We start from the raw sequence: 19894 nt of genomic DNA on the forward strand, positions 1-19894 counted from the left end.
CTTCTGCCCTCCTATTCTGCTGCACAGAAAAAGTATCTCACACATGGTAATCCTGCTATGTAAGATCCCTAGGAAGAAGGGAAGGACATGAATAGGGGAATTCCATTTACACCAAACCTTGGATCTTGTTTTGCTTCCTTTCTCTTTAGCTTGCTTGTGTTTTTTTTTTGTTTGTTTGTTTTGTTGTTGTTGTTGTTGTTTTGTTTTGTTTTTGTTTGTTTGTTTTGCTTTGTTTTTTTTTGGGGGGGGGGGGTAGTTGTTTGTTTGTTTGTTGTTGCTGCTGTTTTTCCCCTAAGGCTTTTATTATTATTATTACTTTTTGTTTATTTAAATGTTGAAGGAGAAGCTACAGAAACCATGTCCAGGTTTAACTCTAGTGTCAACACTTTTCTCCCCCTCTCTTTGTGCCCTGCTCCAGCAGTGCACCCCCTGGAGCTCACCCAGAGCTCCTTCAAAGTGCCCTTCTGAGCCCCAGGGCGAGGGGATAAGAAAAGACCCCCACACCTCCCACCACTGCAGAAGCAATTGCACACTTCCACTGTTTTTCTGAGATCGAAAAAGCAACATAGATCACACTAGAGCAAACCAGTAATATCTGGGGGTTGGTCAAAATGATTGGATCATACTATTGCCACACTTCATTGGCCACTTGTGCTCCCTGGGCAATTCAGCTCCTCCTCCCTTCCTCTGCAAGCCCCTATTCATCTTCTCACCACCTCCATCTTAGCAGTGCCTGCAAAATGCAAGAGGGCAGTGCAGGGCAGATGCCGACATGACCTCTGTGCATTTGCAGGCAGGCCCGGAGCATGAGGGTTTGGTTCACGCTGGTTTCCATGGCAATGCAGCCACACAGCAAAGGCAAGCCTCACAAGGTTTTTCCACAGAGGTGCACAAAGCAACAGAGCTAAGCTCAGGCCATATGGCTAAACCTGAGGCACACAAGGAGTTACCACTGCAACAGCAAAGCATTTCCCTCAACATTTTCCCATGACCACCTCTTTTTTTCCCCTGTAGTAATGCCTTTTCTAAGCAAGTACTGGAGAGTGTCATTTCAAAAAGCTCACACATACGTGTGTGTGTAGAGTATAGTACATACATGTAGACAAGAGAGACCACACAATCTATACACGTTCAAACTGCATTTCTGGTGACCCCTCTTTACCCTCTTATGTCTGAGAGACTTTCTTAAGGGCTTTCCTTAGAACCACAAAGCCGGAGCTTTAATTCCTGACCTATTTCCAAAGCTCAGCGAAAGCCAACACAGATGTACATTTACCACAGAAACATCCTGTGATTTTGTAAAGCAATTTAAAAAAGAAATCTGAACTTGCAAGGCTAAGCACTCCAAAAGCTCTCAAATTTAAAAAATTAGCACAGAAAGAAAAGTCAGTTATCATTTGGTTTAATGCTTTCCTTTTTACAATAAGGTTATTTTCATTAGATGAAAGTGCTTAATGGCTTGAACAGAAATCCAAGTGTTTCAAACTTCCAGCATGGATGCAGCAAGGTGACAGCTCACACAAGGGTAGAAAACCCACATTGCACAGGACAGCCCTCTGCACTGCCATGTTCCTGTATCTCTCCTGCTGTGAGCTGTGTTCCACAAACTGGTGGGAAGGCACAACCACTCTCAGCATGACCTTCTAAATTAAGAGCATGCAGTGTTTTTTGCAAAAGCTTGAAATCCTGCATGCCACATTGCAAGTTTCCATTCTCATTTTTGGTAGGGCCATTGCACACTGCCCCGGGATCATGCAAAGACCTGGTACAACATTTGCTTGACTCATGCAACGTTTTACCAGTCTTGCCAATATTAGACTGTAGAGCTGAGTATCTTACTCAACCCTGCAAGTAGCAAACATACAGGAGAGTGCTAAAAAGCACTGAAAAGTATAAACACCTTCCACAAATGTCAGATATCAAAGACTAATGTTGCCTGACAAGCCATAATTGACACAATGATAACCAAGTATCGCGTATGAAATAATCTTTTTTTTTTTTTTTTTTTAAGTATAGCAACATTTCCAGCTACACATAGCTACTTTAAACATTTCACTTTAAATGCAAGGAAATGAACTTTAAAATTGGCAGTTATTATCATGAAGCATTTGCAACAGCTGTATTGTCTTTTTCTCCTATCACTCCTCATCAGCACCCATAATTTGCATTTAATTCAGATTATCAATGTATCACTACTACAAAGGAGACAAAAGCATAATTTGGTTGTAAAGGAAAAAATAAAAATACTGCTCAAAAGCTAGCAAGTGAAATATGAGTACACAAAACACAATAATCGGTAAGTTTTCTCACCTGGTGTGAGAGAAATTGGACATGAATGTATGGAAAGTTTCCCCAAACCTTTCTCTCTTCATTTCACATACTGTATGGAAGAGCATGCCAAATCCCAAAGCAACATTCCCACTTTGGGGGGAAAAAAAGTAAACCACATGCTTTCCATTAATAGCACTCTCTTCCTTTAAATAAACCTCGTGCACTCAGCCTGTGAATATGTTACGGTTTAAATATTTTGCTAACCTTTTGCTATATTCTCAGGAAAGCAAAAAGCAGCCCTGACAGACATCTGCCCCCAGAGAAGTTATACATGGGTGTGGCAGGAAGGTGGGTTTTCACCTGTTCAAAAAAGGAGTGCCTTGTTAGGAACACAGCCCAATTCTTCCAAGGTCGTCTGCCATGGCTCGTCTCAGAGCTCCTGCTCTCTGGCCACAGCGAGGGAACTACCTGCCAACACTGCATGCACAACAATGCTGGCTTGCCCCTGCACAGAGGAGAAAAGAATAGCATCAGAAGAAACACTCTTACTGTGTTTTAAATGAGAAACCTCTATCTAAGGAAAGAGGAGGCTTCTTTGGATAGATTACACTATTAATTAATTAAGGCACATACCAGAAGCAATTCAAGTGCAAAGACATGACTGCACTGACATGACAGGCTAGCCTAGAGCCTCTTACCAGAAACACCACATCTGGTTACATCTGTAAAAAAAGGGGCATCATGAAAGGCTATGCTCAATCTCTAATGGGAAAAGCAGACATCTTCTCCTTGTCAAGCTTTGTTGTCTCGCTATACCCTAAGTCACAGGATGGATCAGAAACCAAGGGACAAGAAAACATCCTTGCCACGTGTAGCCAGTGAATTCATCAGGGCATCAAAGGGGAAAAACTGATTGCCCTCCAAAATAGCAGTCCAGGAGCAGTGCCGGAGCAAGCACCCAGCCAGCAGTCTTGTGGCCAGGGCACGGGGATGCAAGGGAAGGTGCTAGCGGTTATCAGCTTCAGTTGTTTGTGAGGGGGGATCCCCATAAACAGAACCAGCCAAAAGGGATGTTTTATAAGTCAACAACAAACCAGCCTTGCTTTTAAAACCTTGGCAAGGGGAGATTAAAACTACAAGGGCAACTGCACTGAGCATTTTCATTCAATATGTGTATCCTGGTTGTAAAGAGCAGGCTGCATGCAGTACAGTGTAAAGAAGCAGAAGCAGAGATAATCAGATCAGCCACCAAAAAAAAAAAAAAAAGTTGGAAATTGCTATCTACTGCTAGTGTCAACATCACAGTCACAGCTATCAACAATATCCAAACTTAAAAACCATGCTACTTAAAACAATTCTCACAACTCTTAATTTGGATGAGGGCTCAGTCATGTCATGGATCATATTTTATTTTTAGTATTTTCCTCCCCTGAAATGGCTATAAAATACTGAAAGAAGGAGAAAGAGAAGAGAAGAGAAGAGAAGAGAAGAGAAGAGAAGAGAAGAGAAGAGAAGAGAAGAGAAGAGAAGAGAAGAGAAGAGAAGAGAAGAGAAGAGAAGAGAAGAGAAGAGAAGAGAAGAGAAGAGAAGAGAAGAGAAGAGAAGAGAAGAGAAGAGAAGAGAAGAGAAGAGAAGAGAGAAAAGTCCAAAGTTGATTATAATGTATAAAGAAATGTAGCTTGAAAGTTGCACAACAACAGCGATTCTGCAAATACTGCCTGCAAATTATCATTTACCAGCTGGCTATCTTAGTATGATTCTTTGGAGTTTGGGGGAAGAAAACTGGCAATAAGCTGAGCAGTGTCTCTGATGTCAGTTTTGCCTTTAGACATCTACAAATGTACAAAAAAAGCTTTTATCATAGATTTATCTGCAAACATGCATACCTATTACAATAACTAGATTGGCCTAAGGGTGGTAGAAATAAGCACTCAAAATGGTGAGGTAACTGTTAAAAGTCAGAGTACAGAAACAAACCAGCACTGCACACACACACTGGCCTCTCCCCAGCCTGTCTCAAATCTCTGAAATTCAGCAGCCTGACTGTACTCCAACCAAATTTGTCCTTGCAAGCTTCTCAGAACAGTGTTCACTTTTCTCTAGCAATGTTTCGGGTAGGGTCACAGATAATGTCACTCCCCTCTACCTTATTCAGAAATACCCTCCAAAAAAGGGCAGAAGGAAATTTAAAACATCACCTAATAAAGCAGCTATTTGGAGACTAGGAACATGTTGACTTTGCGAGAGCAGGCTGTGAGCTGAGCTCGTTCCTTGCATTTCCAGCCAGAGGTCCATACTGTACACATGTGGCTGCAGAAATCTTGCCAAAAAGAAAAAGCATTCCCAGGTTCCTCTTTCAGAGGCTCCAGTTGCCCCCCATGAAATGACCCAAGTCTTCCTTTAAAGAAAAAAATAATCAGTGTCTGTGTGCTCTTGATCCATGCTGCTAAGGCAGGCTCAACCATCAACCCAGAAGGGCACACTGCAAGTCAAATTCTTCATACATTTTAATTACAGTTTACACAAAATGAAAGTCGGGTTAATAAGATCGGTTCATAAAAAATTAATAAGAAGTGGCATTTTTGTACAGAAGATCAGGGGACTTAGCCTTCAGAGAGATGATCAGAAAACTATGTTGCATACAGAAGTCACCTCTAGCCCTCAGCTGGGAAAAAGAAGGAGCAAAAGGGGCAAGGGATGGAGAAAGGAACAAGGGATTTTATTTAATAAAAAACTTTTTGAAAACAAGCATTTCTCATTAAGCTGGTCCCTCTGTAGCAGAGCTGCAGATCCGAAAGGTTTTCTCCCATGTGTTGTTCCGAGACCACTAAACGCGCACAACACCGCAGATGCAGGAAGCAGCAGAAAACCATTCTGAGCAACAGAGCTGGAAAGGCAGACAATAGCTGCCACCTCCAGATAGTGAGAAAATGTGCTTTCCCGAGGGGTCCGCGGCCACCCATATGTAATGCGGATAAGTGAGAACATGCTTGACCCTGGCCGAGACGAGACCGGCTGCTGCAGCTGCTGGCTGGAAGCACTGGGTGGCCTTCACTTCAGCTGCCCTCGGTGCTTTCAGATGGAAAACATGAGCACAGCAACCCGGGCGGTGCTCCCAGTGCACGGGCCCAAAACGGAGGGGGGGGCGGCGAGGCTGTCCCCTGCCAAATACTGAGTCACAAGGCAGGGAATCCCATGCCGAGCCCTTGGGCTGGGCTGCGCACCAGGGGAACACCACCCCATACCTCCCAGTAGTACTGCCAAAATTACCCCAGCGCATCATGCCCTTTAGCTGGTCCTTTCTTACATCACGTTTTGGCTGTGTTGCATGCAACACCAGTGTTTCCAGTAAGCAGAGTAGGAGAAAGGGACAGCACTGCTCCAGGGCTTGCTCTTGCTCACCCCATTTTCATAGTCCCGTGCCTGGGGCTGCACCTCACAGTTCCCCACCTGCCCATGGAGGTGGCTGTGGTTCCAGCTCCTTTATGCTAAATTTACTTCCAAACATGTGGTCAGGAGTATTAATAAATGATTCACTCTATGATTAAAAAGGGATTTATTATTATTATTATTTTTCAAACAGGGTGAGAGGGACAGCATAAAGTTACTTTCAAAGGAATATCATCTGCAAGTTAGAGCCCTTCAGTTAAAATAATAATAATAATAATAATAATAATAATAATAATAATAATAATAATAATAACAACCTACAAGGTTCTAATTTATTAATGAATAGCTGCTGTCTTTGTAATTTTGCTGTACTTATTCCATTACTGTCTGACACTTCCTATTGTCTCTGCCTGAATTTTTAAATGCTTCCGCATGACTAGTGATAATCTCCACATTTCATTGAGGGCTGGTAATAAAAGGAGTGAGATTCATGGGTGTATACAAACGATAATAGCTAAACGTGCTCTAAAGCACTTAGCTCAATTTCTAGTATTTCTCCCTCCTAACTTCAAGCTTCTGAAAGGAAAACAAAAATGCAAAGAAACAGTTTTCCCCCATTTTTTTTTGGTCCTGCACTGCATTTATTCTTGATTGAGAAAGAGAAACAAAGTTCCTTCTCAAAACATAAAGACTGCCAGCACAGGGTACAAAGATGCAGGACGCCTCCGTGAAACAAATGTTGGCAGCAAACTAGGCTTCATATCTTGATTTTCTTTCAGAAAATCTTGTAGAACTGGTACAACAAGCTATTGTGAGCAGCTGCTTTGAGGATATAACCTCACAATAAACAATCTGATTTACACACAGGACTACATATGCTTAGACAGTCTTTTATTGTTTACTCACAAGTATTTTGACACCCTTTTACCCTCATTCTCTCACATTTATTTTTTTTTTTAACAGATAAGAGCAAAGACCTTATGCATTGGAAAGCACTGTTAAAGTACCTTTTTTAATTCATATTTTCTTAAAGTCCTACTATTCCACACCTTGAAATTATTGCCAAAGGACTACTCTGTAGCATTATAGATTTCACTGTCCAAAAAGCCAAGCACACAGACTGCACGCACAATCTTCACCAATCTTACTCCACAGCAGAAACATCTACCACACTTCCCCCATGCAAAACAAGGGTGCAGTAAGCAGGGATACCCATCCCACATGCCACTCATGTCAGGGTCTTGCCAACTTCAAACCCAGCCCAGAGTGTTTGCTATGGCTAGTTCTGCAACACTCAAAGCTAATACAAGATGCACTGGTAGCTGCTAGAAGCAAAAATGGCCCTGCACATTTGGAGAGGGCAGAGGCTTGGGGTGAACAGCTCAGTCACTGCTTTCAGAAACATGGTACAACAATGTGATGACCAAAACCAATGAGCTGCAACAGCCCGTCAGGTCAATACTAGCACTAAATAATGCACATTCACTGCACAGTGTTTATTTGCCATGTTTTACATTTTCTGTTGTGATTCTGTTTGTTGTTTTATGTTGTTTTACAGCGTGATGCACTTCTTTACTGGGGCTCCCATGTTTGCACAGGTAGCTGCTGCATGCCTTCATGCCCTTCCCAATCTATACACCAGATCTCATTAAGCACTGGTGCAAGGGGCCCTGTCCTACCACTGCTTTGCATTCCCTCTTTTACTTTGTTCTTTCTTTCAGATTGCACAGGGTTTCTTTCTCCCCCCTACCACTACAGCTCTCAGTCCTGTCTCCACGCTGATCTCCCCTTCCCTCTGCTCCCCAGAACATCTCTTGGGAGGGGTCCCTCCATCCTGACCATAATCCTTCCTGCTTAAAACTGCTCATTTCATGTAAGCAATAGCTGTTTTTCACCACCTCACTCCAACAGCAGTTTCTCCATGCTGTATGCGTGCTGTGGACCTCTGCCTAGGGACAGAGATGGTTTACATCATGCCACCAGCACCTTGTGGCTCTACTGCTGGCAAGGATATATGGTCAATATTTTCCTGCAGCCCAACAGCTAGTCGCTTGCTTCCATAACTTTGGTACTGTAGACTGACAGCAGCCTTGCTGTCCTGGTAACAGCAGCACCTACCTCAGTGCTTGAAAAAATCTTTTTCTCCTATGCCCTTACATGCCATGCCCTCGCACCCCTGTTTGTCACCATGAACCAAGTATCCTTCTTGATACAAACTGCACTTCTGTCTGAACTTGTCGCTTATTCCATTGACAGCCAAAAACACAGTACAGCCAATACAGTTCATTGCACTGAGCATCAGCAAGCAGAGTGGGTCCATAGTCAGCTAAGCCAGATTCATAGCTGAGTAACCAAATGATATGAACAGCCTGTGGTCAGTCATTTGTAGCTAATTTTTATCTCATCAGCCATGGCCACTCACCAGAGGTTGCTCAATACCCAACAGCCTTCACACCTGAGAGAGAAGCCCTTGACCACTTTAGGGATTTGCAAGTAGCTGCTGAACTTGGTTTACTGGATGGGGAAATGTCTTGTTTTACCATGGACCCCCATATTCAGGTAAACTGTGCTCAGCCTTTTTTGTTGTAGTTACAGTTGCCTTTCTCTCTGTCTCAGCAGATAAAGAAGACCTCATAGTAGCTCTGTCTTTAAACAGAATGAAAAGCCAGCAGCACGCATCACCCCTAATAAGCCAAAGGCACACCAAGATTGCTCACTGATGTTTGAGTGTGCTGGCAGACTTGCGTAGCACATCTGCTTCAAAGGGAATGGCTAAGGCAGCTGGCTGAAAGACACTGCTTAGTTGTTTGTGCAATATTTTAAGAACAACTCCAAGGTGAAAGCATTTCATAAGGAATAAAACGGGTAAGTTTTCTATGGCTTTCCCAGCTCTCCCCTCACCCCTCATCCAAACTACTCATCCATCCACTTGGCATCTAGCCTTTATTTCCAGAAAGAATAAGTGGCTTTTCTAAACATTACTCATATAACTACAAATGCTGAACATAACCCAGAGCTGTCCAACTTTAGTGCAATGGGCATGTAGGCTGGCAATTTAACTGCAGCCCTAAAGCTATGTCTAGCTTGGATATGCACAACTATTTACATGGATTGTTATACAAAGAAGTTCAAACCATCATGAGAGCTGTTTGTTCTTGTGATTTCCTTTCAACATTAATGAAAAGCCTGCAAGCAAACAATGTTCTCCTCACCTTGAAATGACAGGGAAAGTGAATATGCAAGCCAGGCTTTGAGGACTATTCATAGCTTTCAAGGTTCAATCTGGACCTCCTAGAGCAAAATTTTCTAAACTCACATGCCCTCAGATCTCATCCACTGAGCACTTTCAAATACAGGACAAGGTCTAAAATGTACTGTTCCTCTCACTACAAAGAAAAAATATACCTAGACCTCCAGGCAATACTTTGAAAAATTATTCCTTCATGCCCTTATATTTAAATAATGACTTTTGTCCAATACTTGCAATGATTGCATTTAAGACCTTTCCATTTGCTTTAGGTAACTAGATCACACTACCAGTGGTATCTTTACTCTTCCCTAGGAATCCCTAGGTAAATTTTCTAGAAGGACAGAAAACCCTTCAAAATCATGAGGCAACATTATCTACTTGTTCTGGGCTGAAATGGAAAATATTTTGATCATGCTCCCTGTGCAGTTCCAGCTAGCAACATGAATCAGATTTCTGAATGCAGGGATTGATCATAAAATGGTTTGCACTAGTACTATGCCATAGAATAATTTAAAACATTATCTGCTTACTTTTATATAACTCTCCTTCTTCTATTCCCTTCCTCAGGGGAATAGCTACAGATAGAGGTGTTTTTTTCCAGAAAAGATACCTAATTACCTACTAGAACATCAGATCAGGTAGGTATTTGCATGCTTTAATTTATGTCTACAAAGGTTCTCTGGGGCACAAAATAAGAGCTAGACCAAAGCCAACTTTACAAGTTTTTGACAGCCAAGTACACCAACCAACCTTATTGTCTACTTTGAATTTGAAATTTAGCTTCAATTCCCAATTTTAATAAATAAAATAAAGTGGTGTAGGTATGACAGAACTCTGTATTCATTGGGTTAAACATAATTTGAAACATACACACTCATTCAAGCCATGCAATGTACTAAAATGCAGGGTTCACGACATTATCTGCCATGATCAGAGCACAAGCACCCAGATGAGGAACATGCGAATGCACAGGCCAGCAGGCATGCTAGGGAACTGCCCCATGCACACCTCTGGTACAGAGGAATTAACTCACTGACAGACTACTTCACATAAACCACAAGTCAAAAGCATGTACTGAGTCAGTAGCCAATGCTATGAATGTACGACGAATCCAATGAACTCATTCCACAGTAATTTGTTTGTATTCCCACAGCCACATTTATGGGTGCCAGAGCTGGGCTGGCTTGTTACTTTCTGTTGTTTTAAAATTCATGTCCTTCCACCTGTTCATATTTGTCCTGTGGGACAAAAAAAATATTGCACAGCTGTAGGAAAACTTCACCACATTTGCGTTTTTACATTTTGACAATGTAGCAACATAGAATAATCCTACGTAACAAATACCACTGCAGCACAATCCACTCTAAGGTCTGCTAGCAACCCCATCCTGGTGCAAGTCTACAATGAGCAACTGTAAAAACACACCACCCTTGCTTTATGAGGTTGTTCCCTAAAGTTTAAGCCAACAATAAACCCATAATATTGGCAACTGGGATTACAATAGAGACTCTGTGAACTGTGTCATTTATACACCAGTACATCTCAGCAAAAGTTTGTGGAACTGTAATCCTTCAAGTCTGTTTTAAGCCTGTAACACCTGAAGTCAAAGTTTAGTACCTATTCTACACTCCTTTTTTTTCATTTGATTCAATCTATCTGAGTTCATAACATTGTCTATTAATCCATGTATAAGCAACTGCAAAATTCTTCTTAACCCAAAAGATAGAGGTAGTATAGCCTACAGCACAAGCTATTTTGTCAGAAGTTTTAAATTTGGTATTTGCCCTTTCTTTGTTCCTTCATGCACCTTTCCCATAACTCCTATTTACTTTCTACATTTTCTTCATTTTCTACTCTTTCTTTTTTTTTTTTTTTTTTTTTTTTTTTTTCCATTCCATGGTATTTTATCTTTCTTTTATTTTTTTTTTCCTCTAAACTTTTGCTCTGTCTCCTTCACCTGTATCAGTGTCTCTTTTATAGTCCTGAGCAGTCAAGATGGAATTAAAACTTAGAGCTAACATTATCCAAATGGGTTTTAGATGAAGTAAAACAAGTTTTCTAACACTAATAGCAACACAGACCAGAACTCACATACAATTAGGGAATTTTATCAAAGGAAGGGGGAAAAGCTGTTTTCCTTTGTGTAAAAGCCATCCTTAGGCTAGCTTATGCTTTTAAGTGATTACTGAGACATTACAAATACTACAATTTCAAAAAGATTTCATGAAATCTAGCTGCTGTTAATCACGTGTCACTGTTTAACCATATGGTAATTAACATCTTTCCTCCTCACTTCATTTTACTAGATAAAATAAGGTGTTACATCATCTTATACCAGTTTGCACTTGTATGCAATTTATGCTACAAGTTTATATTTCAATTTCCTAGTCTGCTGTCAAGAGCATTTCTTCCTTGGGATGTTAAAGCAAAACGCTGGATCTTCAGCACATTATATGTGAAATACTATTATTATAAAAATATTTAATATTTTCAAACAAACCCAGGGGATTGAGCAAGCACAGATCTAAAATTTAAACCTAGATGTCTGTCAAAGAAGGGTGATTTGCTGCATGAACAGCAAACTAAACCAAACAATAACCATGTCTGGATTCCCAGTCTCCTGTGCATCCAAAATATAGAGAGATGTAAAAATGTTCACTTCATCTGCAAACTTGGATACCAAAATATTTTATTTAGGTGGTCAAATATAGATTAAGATGGTTATTGGAAGATAACCTCCTTTGAGTTTGTTCAGAAGTTTTATAGTACAGTAATTTGAGGAAAAAGCGAAAACTATGATTAAAAAAAAAAAAAAAAAAGAGAGACTCTACTCATGCAGATACTGAAATGTACTTCTTGAAGCCATGTAGAAATATCTGGTCAACTAAGATTTATGTTGTCATAATGAGATATTATTAGGCTGCTTAGTTTGATGCATCAGAAGGTAGATCTGAGGTAGATCTTAGATCCAAATCTGTCCCATGTACACATACTTTTGATGCTTAAGTATGTAGTGCTTTCACATCAAAGCTTACAGATTAATTTATCATGGTGAAGAGAATGCAAAATTATCATAGTCCAACTGCTTCTGTAGCAACAAAGCTACATTTGGAATAGATCTTCAGATGTTTTATTATTGTTTATTTTTTCACTCAAAAAAGAACAAAAACCCTTATCAAAACTTTACTTAAATGGATCTTGTCTACTTCCACTGAAATTCCTCCACATAGGAAGACTTAAAACACAGTTCAGAACTATTTTGCAGAGACAGAGTTTTTTTTTTTTCCAACAGTATTTAACATTGAGCAACAGGCAAAAGCGGATAGAAATACTAGAAGTATAGCATGCTTTTAAGCTACAAGCAAACCACCTAGAACAGATGCTATACTCAGCCATATGCTATGCCAAACTCTACTATACTAGAGAGCCATTGCTGATTACTGCTGCTATGCTATTTCCAAATGTTCCTCTACCAAAGGTAAGCAAAAAAAAAAAAAAAAAAAAAAAAAAAGATTTTTCCCTGGAGTGAATGACACTTGCTTAGAAAATATATTGTATAAAGCTTTTTCCAAGAAGTGTATGTCCGTCCATGACCAAGAACCAAAGCAGGAGTAGAAATAAAAGAAAGCATCTCAGTCCCAGCTCATGTCAGCACTCCTGAACCAAAGCCAAGGTTATGATATGTGTCAGAAAATATACCTAATGTTCTTTTGATGTTTAAAAGAAATAGTTTGCGTCAAATGCACTGAAAACAACAGTTATTTTTGCCATGTTACTACCTGTCTACATCATTGTCACATCATTGTGTCATTTTGATACATGAGAAGTGTAATAAGTTTAAATGAACAGTTCTGTTTCTTGCAGACAAGACAATGATTTTCTAAGAAGAAAATTATTCCAGGAAAACTGCTTGCTGCAATACTGCATTTCCCTATCTGCCCCTTCCACCCTGCCAGGGGTGCAGGGGAAAGAAGAGAAGTTGTCTATGAACAACTCAGTGAGGGTAGGGACAAAACTACCAACAACAGATAAACAATTGTGAAATAAAGTAGATAAGAAAAATATCAGATCTAAAAATTATTAATGAGTATAAGTAGAGGGAAACATTAAGAAGTCAGCAGCTAAAACCAACTGACATGTTAATTGATGGAGTTATAGTTACCAGGGCAACCACAGCTCTCCTAAATTTTGTTCTTTTCATACACTTATTTTTGCACTGAATATTCTTTTATGTTTAGTATCTCCAAAAACTTTATCATCTTTGTAAGGATAAGCAGAGCACCAGCACCTAGGAGAAGGCTTCTTTGGGAATCCTGTATGTGGACCCACAATAGTTCTCAAACTCTCATTAAACACAATTTTATCTTCTTATGGTTTTAAAATGTTAAAACATGTTAAAAGTTGGCACTTCGTTATCTTTCTTTCCAACATTAATCACATACTTATAGCCACTTGAAAGTCCACTGTAACTTGCCTTCCCAAAAGTCACTCCATCCCAGGACCCAAGCCTCTGACAGAATGGCACACACTTCCACCTGCATGATTACCCTTCAGATCAACTAGTAATTCCAAGCTTTCTCCATGTGGACATCAAGCAAACCACTAGAGTTTGTTCAGACAAAGCCTGGAAAGAGGAACCAGGTCATCTGCATGACTGTGTTATATATTACAGAAGGGTTATTCTGCTGACCTCTGTTCTGATACACAAAACATTACTGATAATACTCTTTCAAATACTTTTGGTTTGGGTTTTGCTTTTAGTTTTGGCCTGCTGCTTATTTAAATAATTCTTAGGCATTCTTGGTCTTGCATTCACCAGTGCTCATTTGTACTGTTTGGTAAGGAAGAGTTATTGTCTTAAATCTTGGAGAAGATCTAATCTTGAGAACTATCTTAGGCTGAGAAATGAATTGAGTAGACAAGCAGAGCAACTGCTCTGATCCTTGGATGATTTACAAAATAAGCTGTGGAAATGCAGAAAAATTTGTTACAGCTTGAATCAACAAAAGGAGGAGGAAGGGGAGGAGTGGGTGTGTAGTGGTTTCTTTCGTTAGGGTTTTCCAAAAGCAGCCTGGGATGCTGTTCCAACTGGGATGTGAAACACAGTTCGGGTAGCTGAAGCAGGCACATGCAGATGATGAATGCTTGAGCGGAATGAAGTTATGCTAATCATAAGCATGTCATTTCAGGCTATGAAATATGCACTGCCCAGCTGGAAACAGAAAACAGAGTGCTGCTGTTACTGATTTGAGTGCAAAATAAAATAAAATAAAATAAAATAAAATAAAATAAAATAAAATAAAATAAAATAAAATAAAATAAAATAAAATAAAATAAAATAAATAATAATAATAATAAATAAAAAAGTAGGTACAATTCTGAAAATTTCTTGAGAATTTCACATGGTGCAGTCACATGAAGAACTAATATTTGCTACAACTGACAGTTTTTAATCTTCTCATTTACATAAAGTGCTCCAGTAGTAGTATCTTAGGGCTCTACTAATAATTATAGAAGTGGTTCAGATGGTTTTTTTTTCATGGGTTATTTTGAAAGATTTTAAGATTTGTTCCTATGATACTTTTGCAAAGTCATGCTGCAGCCAGAGTTACAATATGAATACCATCGGAACTTCGTAGTCAAAGCTGAATTAAAGACTTTGTACATGAGAGTGTATTAAATGAAAAAACTTCTTCTAAAAAAGAAAGGGAAAAAAATACTGACTACTTTTCTTCACAATCACGAACGCACTTTTACCAGTGATTTGCAAGAGATGAATATTGTTTACCAGTGTAACTGCCAGCTGCAATAACAAACATATGACATTAAAAGGACATGCTACAGATATAGTTTCTTTGTATTAGCTGATGTTAAGGACAGATTCCCAAAATGAAGAAACTAACTTTAAAGAATTGCATTTCTGCACCAGAAGCAGTTTTGATTCTTGCCACTGTGATGCTAGATAAGTTCTAATCTTGTCATCAATTATGAAAGATTCTTATGACAACCTTGATTTTATGAAATTAGGTTATCTTCCAGCCTGTGGACATACTCGTATTGCATTCTGGGTTAATCCACGTGTATAGCTCACTTCTGTCAGAATGACAAAAGACAATTGATTTTGTTTCATGGTGTATTCTTATCAATGTTCTCCTATGCACTTAGCCAGTCTTTGACTGATAGGGTGTTAGAGGAAAGGTCCATTAATTGATTTGTAAATAATTACAGCTAAGTCTTCACTTTTGACTAGCTATCAATAAAGACTTATCCTTTTTTCACTGGTGAATGCTTTCAAATCACCTTCAGTGTCCAACTTTGAGCCACAAAAATCATTTAAATCATTATGCACTTTTAGAGTAGTACCTACTGGTGATGACGGAGGTAAGAGTGTGTCAGCTTTTCTCTTATTATCACTTATGAAGATGTAGAGAAAAGCAAAATAAATATATAAATAAATAAAACGTGAAGGGGTGGGAGGTGGTACTGGGGGATACAAATCAATTACTTCTTGAAGTGGGAATTAATTTTCAAACCTTGTAAAAATTCATCAAGTGTACAGAGAAAAGACTATATGCACTACTTGGTATATTGTTACTAAACATGCAAAGCCTAATAAGTTCATTACCTGTGTGTAACATATACAGTAGTCTATCTGCTCGTGTTCCCAGTAATTTTTGAACCTGTTCACTAAGGTCAGACACAGTAGACATAGGACTATGAGTATCAGAGACAGTGAGTTCTTAAAGATTTTGTGAAAATATGTAGCTGGATGCATGCAAGAGAGACTTATTTAGTGCCCTGATGGAGTAGAAGGCTGCAGAATGAGCTCATGCAGCATAAGACACTTAAGAATTACACCTAAATGGATGAAACAGAGACAGAGAAGGAGGCTGGTAGGTAGACATGCACATACTTGTGTGGCATTTTAGATATCCTCATCTGAAGGAAAAGGGAGTAGCCAGAAGTCACATGGCAATTAGCATCTGTTCTTGGAAAAGCAAGTTTTAATGATTCTGGATTTCAGGCTCACAGCTTCTCCTCAGCATCTTGTCAAGAAGAAAAAGCCCAGCACACATATTTGAGTCTTCAGAAGAAAATGTTAACTCAAGTCTGAAATGTAGCTATAATACCTAGGCAAGCATTTCATTGGCTGTTAATACAACAAAGCTGTAATGAAAACATACTGGAGTTGTCACACACTCAGAAAGCAAATACCATTAATCCAAGCCACTATGTTTTACTTTGACAACGCATTTTAAAATATACAGCACAAGGCAAGTTAGATTTAATTTCTTGTATATGATAATACCAGCAAACAAGGTGTAGAGTTGTATCGGAGACCTGCATGTTCAGCACAAAACAAGCAACCAGAAAGCCTTCTTTATTGCTATTTTCTAGTGATATCCACCAGCTTCGCATTAACTAGCACATAAGCTTTCCACTTACTTCAACAGAAAAGAAAGGCACTCCTACAAAAACTACGCAACAGTTTATGACCTAAGTGCTGTTCCTATGTGATAAATATCTGCTCCATTTGTCAAATCGTGCTTTATACCTGACAAACACCCATAAGTCTTTCAATTCTACTTGCCTTCACTACCAGCTTTCTAGGAAGAGCTTAAGCTGCAATGCGCCTAACTTAAAAGATGCATGTCAGCACACCAGTAGATCCATGCCAAAACACAGAAATGGCAAATGCTTGTGGGTTACTGTCTCTCTCCTGTGACGTTTCCCATCAAATGCCCAGCTAGTGCATTTTGAGCACCCACATGTTGAGCCATTTAGTTACATTCCCTCTTGCTCATAAAGGTATGAGTCAATGTGAGAGTCACAGCACATTTACCCAATGCCTTACATAGGAATTTTCTATTAAAAAAAAAAAAAAAAAAAAAGACAAAATCCCACTCATTCTGAGAGCAGAAAGAGTTTGTAAGTTCAAAGATTACCAGACTCATGGATTCAGGCAAGCCCATCATAGGGGACAGCAAAAATATGGCTTAAACAGTAGGAAGATTTCTCCAGGTTTTCAAAAAATAACCATGTCTCCTCATTCAGTCTGTCCCTGTTCAACTGCAACGCTACTATAGACACCATTCTGCTACTAAGGGAAAAGTCTGTACAAGACTGGGAGCAGGCCAAGCAAACAGAACGGAGCCACATGACAGCCTGGCTGTGTGGCATGGTCCTCACACATTTGACACAACAGGCCTTGCTGAGTTACCTCAGCATGGCTGCATTAATGCACTAAAGGCTAGCAAGGCCAGAGGAAGAAGAGTCCAAAAAGATCATGAAGTGGCAGCAGCATGGTCACTCCCTGTCAGGACTTGGGAAATTTCCCAGGGTTTCTTGGGGAGCATAGTTTGTGAAGATGATCTTTGTTACTGCAGCCACCCCATGTCTCTCTCTTCTTCAGATTGCAAAAATTTTTGTTTGTTTTTTTCCTTTGAAAAGTAGCATCCAGAGGGAAAGAATATCTAGTCCTAAGTTGGTTGTGCCCATCCCATGGTGTCCTTTGAGAATGCTCCAGCCAGCCTCAACCTCTGTCAAAGGCTGGATCTGCTCCACTGAAGCTGGAGAGATGTGTGAAATGGATCCATGTGCTACATAAATTTATTCCATCTGAAACATAAAAAGTCTTTTGGTCAGTCCCATCTGCCACATCACACTTACACACAAGGGAAGGTTTCCCAACAGAAACTTCATCAGGGAACAGCACTATCACCTCCTGCCCATGAAGCAGGTGACCTTCATAGCTAATGGCTGTCTGGTCCTAGGCTCAATCATAGCATGATTCTCACATAATGTTAAGAACTTCAGAAAAGGCACATATAGAACTTAGACAAACACAATGCGAGGAGACAAGCTGTCAATGTGTTTAAATTAAAACATCTCTAACCTAAGAACATGTTTTTAAGCCACTCAGTCAGAGAAGCCTTTACAATCTTATAATCGCTTAATAATATTTCACACTTACTGCTCAATGTGAAACCCAGGTCCAGTTTTTGTAAACTGTGGCACCATTCTTATTCCAGATGGCATGCAAAATATATAATATAATATGATATGATATGATATGATATGATATAATATAATATAATATAATATAATTATAAATGACAAAGTTAAACAGGTTTAACTGTTTAACTTTTATAGCAGCTATTCAATTCCTGCACTCTGGTGCACTTTGGTATAACAGAAAGATTTCAATCAGCCCCTGTCTCTCACTGGGCCTTCAAACAGCACCAGAGCACGTGTTCAATAGGTTCTCAGAAAGTAAGCAGACAAATAAGGAGTACATAAGAAAAGTAAGCAGACAAATGTAGGAGAAAGTAAGGAAGTAAGCAGACAGATGTAGAAAAGTAAGCAGACGAATGTAGGAGTATACCTGCAGCATGGTGCCTTTTTTGTTTTTTTATTTCAACATGAACATAGCTGAGAACAAGCAGTAAGATGTTTCAGTTTAAAATTAAAATTTATTTTAAAACATATTAAACTTTATTTAAAAACATATTTCCTACAAAACAATTTTACTTTTCAGTTTGCCATAGCTCAATATGAAATACAATCTCCCCAATAGACATATACTGCAAATACAATCATAACTCATCTCAGTGTCATAAAATCTCTCTTTACTGTTGCACCTAAACGTATTCTAAGTGTTATAAGAAATCAGCTATGTCAAAGAGGGCTTTCTCTGCACCTGACAAATTCCCATTGCTACTTCTGTTTCCTCCTCTCTTCTCTCCTTCCTGGTGCTTACTTTGGCTCTACTTTTCTTGTGTCCCTTCAAAACTTCCATGTCCTCTGTTGGCCTTTGGGACACAGAGCACAATGGAAGAGATATTACTTTGTGGCCTTTTTAAATGCTGTGCAGTCTGAATTGGACAGAGAAACTGAGTGCCACTTTAAGTCCCTCTGATTATGTGCATATCTACAAATTATTCTGGAAACTACATGACCACATTAAAGTGGCGTTAAGCCCAATAAAATATACCCCGCCTGTCAACACAGATGATTAGCCGGGGCTCAATGCCCCATGGGTCCCAGACATAATGTTTCCAGGAAGCTCAGGATCAGCAAAATAGTATGGAGACATGCCCTAAGTACTAAATACGTCTAGAGTCTGCAAAGGGTGTTAGGGCATCAATGCATTCAATTGAGTCAGTGTATCTCATCTTTTTGGTGCTAAGAAAGCGGCAACTCATCTCCTGAGGAGCCTAGTCCTAGCTTGGTAAGTATTTTACAGATCAGGGTTGACTTAAATTTGCTTGTTGGCCTCTCCTGATCAGGTGTGACACACTGTGCTTGCAGCCTGTGGTGTTTGCCCACTTCATCAAGGACCAGTAGACCGAGCTTCAATGCAACCAAAGCATGGCTTGCAAGAATATGGTGGAGGAAGCCACCCTTAGGCAAGTGTGCAACTGAGAAATGGGTTCTCTAAAGCTTTACGCAGCCCTTATCTCCTGGAGCAATGAATGAAGCCAAACTGCCCCTGAGGTTTCTGCACAGTGTTAATAATAAACGGTCAACTAACACTGGATTCTCCTCCAAGGCATCCACCTCCTCCCACAAATCCTGCAGTATGCATAGCATGTACAAATTTGTTGGAGAGTTTAAAAAAAAAAATAAAAAATCAAAGTTTTGCTTTATGCTATTGTGTAAACATAATTCTTATTGAGCTATAGTATAAATATTGGCTAAGAATTAATTTGAAGCTTTTAATGAGTTTATCCCCTGCTCAGAAGTGCTAGGAAGTATCGCATACTGAGGGAGGAAAAGGGTTGCTTTGGTTTTTGACACAAGGCAGGTCTTAAGTAAAGCAGACAACTGCAGCTATCTCTGTCTGCTACAGGGACATGATCATAACTGACAAGCAGAGGTAAGAGTTAAGGAAAGAGTTTTTTTCAAGCTACATAAATTAAAACCAAGGCATTCTTCCTCTGCTTACATTGCCAATGTACTTTGACTACAGAAAATGTATTT

General features: G+C 39.6%; 1 protein-coding gene across 2 annotated transcripts in view; it reads right to left on the reverse strand.

Annotated features, from left to right (window-relative positions):
- The window catches only part of LOC311431390 (uncharacterized protein), a 541797-nt gene that overhangs the window by 348845 nt on the left and 173058 nt on the right, over positions 1-19894 (reverse strand). The gene's annotated exons all lie outside the window — the stretch shown is intronic.

The sequence above is a fragment of the Aythya ferina genome (assembly GCF_964211825.1).
Source record: "Aythya ferina genome assembly, chromosome: 2".
Taxonomy (NCBI): Eukaryota; Metazoa; Chordata; class Aves; order Anseriformes; family Anatidae; genus Aythya; species Aythya ferina.